Source organism: Dipodomys spectabilis, unplaced genomic scaffold (genome assembly GCF_019054845.1).
Source record: "Dipodomys spectabilis isolate Male_0828 unplaced genomic scaffold, ASM1905484v1 ptg000121l, whole genome shotgun sequence".
Lineage (NCBI taxonomy): Eukaryota > Metazoa > Chordata > Mammalia > Rodentia > Heteromyidae > Dipodomys > Dipodomys spectabilis.
In genome coordinates this window covers 2622944-2629034 of record NW_024870798.1, presented here as the reverse complement: position 1 = coordinate 2629034, position 6091 = coordinate 2622944, and positions in this window count along the sequence as shown.

The window sequence follows — 6091 nt, the reverse complement described above, 5'->3', positions numbered from 1 at the left end:
TTCTTTTATTTTTTTATTGTGAAAATACTGTACAGAGGGGTTACAATTACATGGGTAAGATAATGAGTACATTTTTTATCAAGCATTGTAGTCTCCTCCTTTGTTTCTCCTTCTCATCCATTCCCATCTGCCCTCCGCCCCCCACCCAATCCTCTCCGCTAACCGCCCCCCCCCCCCCGCACCAAAGTTGTAAAGTTCATTTTTCGACATAACGACGTGTACATCTCATTGTTGCAATGGGTCCACCTGTATCCCTATTTAAACGATACCACTTTCTCCACATACTTTCTTTTTATATATGTCCATAGTTATATGTATGCATCAAGACACATTCAAGCAAAAGTATTTTATCTGAAAGTAAAATACCCTAAATCAATACTTTTCTTTGCATTATGAACTTAATTTGCTTTTTTTACTCAAGGCTAGACCTTACTGCTTTGAGCCACCGTGCTATTACTGGTTTTCTGGTAGTTAATTGAAGATGAGTCTCATGCACTTTACTGCCTGGACAGACTTTGAACCATGATTCTTAGATCTCAGTCTCCTGAGTAGGTAGGATTACAGGTGTGAGCTACCAATGACTGGTAGGAATGCAAAATGTAAATCATTCATAGGGGTACACAAATATAAACTTTTTGCAATTCCAGCTACTTGAAAAGCTGAGGTAGCATGGTTTGTGGACAGCTAGAGAATAGTGCCACTCCCTATCTTAAAAAACAAAAGCAAACTAAAGAGCAACAACTTTTCTCCTTTTGCTCCCTAACCAAAACAAAAAACAAAAAAACAAGCATAGTTAAACTAGTTTATCTATGAATATTTACAATTTGAAAACTTAAAATTTTGGAGCCTTTATTCTCTATTATTTTGAAACTTTCTTCCTCATTGTAAAATACAAAACTCAGCAGTCGCATATAATTCTTTAATCTCTCATTTTTACCATTTTTCTTATTTGTACGTTTATCAAAATATATTTACTTCTGGCAAATTGAATTAAGACGGCTAGAAGACATAGCAAATATGAGCCAAGACTCAGTTACTCACACATGGTAGTCAACATGCACAGGAGGTAGATACCAGATTATCATGGTTTGAAGCCAACCCAATTATAATATTGTTGTTTGCTTGTTCATTTTAAGCACTGCGTACTGAAGCTTGAAAATATGATCTCATACTCATGCTTAGTTCATCTGTTCAAGGCTGTCATTCTACCATTGAGCCACAAATCCATTCCTGGCATTTGGCTGTCTAATTGAAGGTAAGATTCTCTCCCATATATAAGCCTAGACTCGCTACAGATATCCTTAGATCTCAGGTACCAGAGTATCCAGATTATAGCCTTGGGCCACCAGTGACCAATTTATATACAGTTTTAATATACTTCTTTTACTAGAGCACTTTTAAAGTGATTTTTTTTGTTAATGAATTTTACAAAGGAATTTAATTCCACAAGCCAGCTTATGAATACAATGGATCTGAATCAATGTCACCTTTTCTATATTTCTCCCTTATAGAACATTCTTCATATTTGTAGAAAGCTTGGAAAGCTAACACAAATAGTTCCACTCTCTTCACCCAGTTCTTCCATTTGTATATTATATAAATGCTGTGAATGTCTTATAATTATTGAATTTATGTTCATGCATTATGATTAATTAAAGTACATTAATGAGAAGTTTTAAATAACATTTTTCCTGGGCCTCAAATGGAGGTTCAAGCTCTATTCCATGCTACCTTACCTGTCCAGAAAAACTCCATTGTAATCCCAAATCATGTTAGATGTATGGCCATTGGCAGGTTTCCTAACACTTCTGACCCTTGATCTTGCGTTTGTGAAAACAGATTAAAGAAACTGTCAGGTTGAACTATTGAGAATTATTAATTAATTGGGAATTAATAATTAATAATTGATTAATTAATTAATCTAATTGATAAGTACATTCACAAACTCAAGTTCTCTTCTGTGAAGTAATCATTAGTATTAAGCAATTTGGAGTGCATGGTAAATGTATAGAATATAGTTCAAACAAATGATAAGAATCCACATTCATGTGCACATGTGCACATTCAGCAAGCTTACCAAGATGGCCGCAGTAATTATGTGAATGAGAAAATAGTAATGCAGTTTTCAGTGAAATCTCACCAGGACAAGAAAATGCTAAGTTCTTCCAATCCTAGATATAAATATGTAGCAGTTTGTTATAAGTCTTTTGGAGGAAAGAGTTCTAATTTTGCCCTACTGAGTAGTAAATTAAACGGTTGTGTAATATTTTACTTTATTCCTTTTGTGTGCTTGGGGAAAACAAACACACAAATAATGTCAATATGACCTGGGTGGTGGTGGTTCATGCTTAAAATCCTAGCTACTCAGGAGACTGAGCTCTGAGGATGAAGGTTTGAAGCCACATTTCCAAATAACCACCAAGAAGTCAGAAGTAGATCCAGGGCTCAAGTGGTAGGGAACCAGTCTTGAATGTGTGTGTGTGGGGAAGGGGCACAAGGGAGAGAGTGAGGTCCTGAGTTCAAGCCCATGTATAGGCATCCATCCATCTATCCATTCATCTATCCATCCATCCATCAAGCAATCAATCAATAACATCAGCAAGTGAGTGTTTACTTAAAAAAACATCTAAAAAGTGAAAGAAGTAAATCAAATACCTGTTTTGGAAGCTAGAAATCTGAGAGGCAAGAACAAACAAAAGCTTGCCACAAACTAGGTAAATTCATGTGTAATATGTCAAAAGCATATGTAGTAGGGAGGCCAAGTTTGGTGGAGCAGAGAGGGTTAGGACCTGAGTAGGTCATGAAATGAGAAAAGTGATACACATAGTCAGGACCCCATCTTTTAGGCCTTATTAATAGCTATATCTGTTTATCTTTCTGACCCTAGATATAATTAAAAAAAATTGAAATCTACTGGAATATAATTCTTTTTCCTACATGATTATTCTTAAATTTTGGTATTATTAAGGACTTAAAAATATTGATTAATTGTTTTCTTCTTCTCTTGTCATTTTTGTATCTGTCGTTTTGGGGTATTAACTTAGTACAGTTTATGATGTTTTATTTACAGCTCTGTAATTTTACTTTTAGCATTTCCAATTATGACTTAACTTGATCCTCTTGGGCCAATTTGTTCAGTTGTACTATCATTCTTCATTCTAGAATGGATACTTTCCTACAAATATAAGTTACTTTCCTGCTGCTACCTCTCGGATTCTAGATATTGTAATTACCATAAATTAAAGTGTTTTTTTTTCTAACTACCAATAAATAGTTTATTCTTTTGGGATTAAGAGTTTAAATTGGATATTATAACATAAAAACATTGCAGAAACAGGCAATACTGGTACAAGTTATGCTTAATTACCTTTCATGGCTAGAAATGTTATTTGTAAATGTCAATTTTGTTTCACTATGCTGATAAGTATAAATTAAAGTATTATAAGAAAGCTTATGAACAAATATCAAAGTTGTAAATTCAGCACATACAGAGTATCTCTCACACTAAGAAATATTAACTAAAGAAATCATTTCACTTTTAAGTCAGAGTTTATTTTTTGAAATAAAACAAGATGAATTATCCAATATGTAACATTGCTATTATCCAACTAGGTAAAATAGCAATAGGCTGTCAATGCACAATTTTTAGGGGACTAGTTTTCAAGTAGTATTTTACATTAACTTCTAACAGTAGTGTAATAATTTTAATGATAATATATTAATTTACAATAATAATGAGCCCTACTCCAATAACATTAGTCCCCATTACTGGTTTAGGCAATGTGAAATTTAGGAATCAGCTAGCCTTACTTAAAACTCCCCAAGTGAATTCATGTGATTGCATAAACACTGTTAAGAAATAATTGTTAGAGAACACATTTTGGATATGATATGAACAACAACATTGCACAGGTCCCATACATTAGATATTACCTTACAATTAAAATAATAAAGGCAATAAACCTGGAAATAAATGACAATTTTAGTAAAGACTTAAAAGCATATTTTAGCCCGTCATTGTGGATTTCTCTAAGAATGTTTGTAAAGAATGATTAATATTGGATATATATTTGTCAATTCCCACCAGATAAAATCACCTTCTAATTTTCACATAAGCAATATTACCTATTGAATATGACTATGAGCTTGCGATTGATTTAAATTACTTCCCTAAATATACTTTCTAAGTCCTCTAGCATTCCTCTTAGCTTCTGTGGCTTCTGAGAAAATATTTTACCTCTTTTCTCTCTATTGCTTGTTAAGAAGGAAAGGACAGTTATTAAATGTGTGTTTAACAGGGTGAAGAAGTTGGTATTAGGGAGCAAGAATAATTGAAATGTATAACATTGAAACATAACGAAAAATCACTCTGGAACCCAGTTACCTCTCCAATGTTAGATTCAGTATAGCCTTCAATTACTTCCTGCAATTCGTGGATGGGATAGCCACTCACCCCCTGTCTTAAGGCCTCCTGGGGAGCATTTGTGATGTCAGAAGTACTGCTCAAGGTTACAGGACTCTTACACTTCAGAGCTCTTCCAGGCTTGTCAAGCACTGTACTCGAAGTCTCGAGTCGAAGTCTCGACTTACTTGAAATTTCTCTCCTCTCTTGCTCATGAAACTTAATCATACACACAGTGGAAAATTATAACATGAACAGTTCTAGAATAAAAGGTGTGTCACTGTGCTAGCAGAGGTGTCTGACATAGTCAAAGTGAGGTAACGTAATCCTTGCAGATTATTCTAGGAAATGATTTTAAAGGTACTAAGATAATGAGGTTTTCTACATAAATGATTACAACTCTGGAGTAAAAACGTCAGAATGAACATGTTAAGGTGCAACACAGTTATTCAGTGTTAAAGAAATCTTTTGGTGTGTAATTTTAAAGTATTTATTTATTTTCTGAGACCATTCATGCCAAAATTAATAGTATGATTACTCACTTGACATCATAAGTAGCTCTAAATGAAATTGTCACTGACAAATGCAATTGATTCAATAAAGTGAATTAATATTAACATATAAAACTAGTTAAAAATTAGTATTTCAAACTAGTTGAATACAAGTTAAAGTTAGTAGTTTACTTTATTGACCCAATTAGGAAAATTAATACACACTTACATTTTAAGCATTTTAAAATTAATATTAGTATATACTTTGAATGTGCCTATAGTAAGAATATAAAAATTCAAGATGTAGTCTTACCTTCTGATTTACAAAAGAAATGATTGGTCTCAGATGCTTTTTTTCTTTATAAATTTTCTTATATTTCTGCCACCAAAAAACCTTATAGTTTGCACTTTATTGAACTAATTCCCATGAAAGGTATAGAAAAAAATAAGAAAATAATATATACTAAAATATTTAAAAAATATTCTTACATATTTATTTTTACATTTTAGTCAAAATAATACATATAACAAAAAAGGTCATAATGTAATATTTGAAGCTGAAAATAATAATAAGTGTAAAAATTGCTTCCCAAACAAGGAGACAGGATGACCCATTGCAACAATGATACCCACAAGACAGTATATTGGAAATGAACTTTACAACTGCAGTGGGAGGAGGAGTGAGAGGGGTTGGGGAGGGAATGGATAGTGGGAGAACAACAAGGGAAGGGGTAACAAGTCTCGACAAGAAATATACTCATTGACTTACTCATGTAACTGTAAACCCTCTGTACAGCATCTTTAAAATAAAATTAAATTAAAAGAATTTGAAAAGCTAAGACGAATACTGGGAGTAAGTACTTGTAAAACATTTACATGATAAGTGTATGGAATTAGCATATTTATAAAAACATTGAAAATAGGGGTACTGGGAAGTTGGCTAAGTGGTAGAGTGCTTGCCTCTCATGCATGAGCCCCAGGGTTCGATTCCTCAGCACCGCATAAGCAGAAAAAAGCTGGAAGTGGCGCTGTAGCTCAACTAGTAGGGCACTATCCTTGAGCTGAAGAACTGAGGGACAACGCCCAATCCCAGAGTTCAGCCACCATGACAGACCAAACAAACAAACAAACAAACAAAGAAAACAAAAACAAATAGGCACAGAGTTAATTAACATGGAAACTGAAGAGACACTATAAA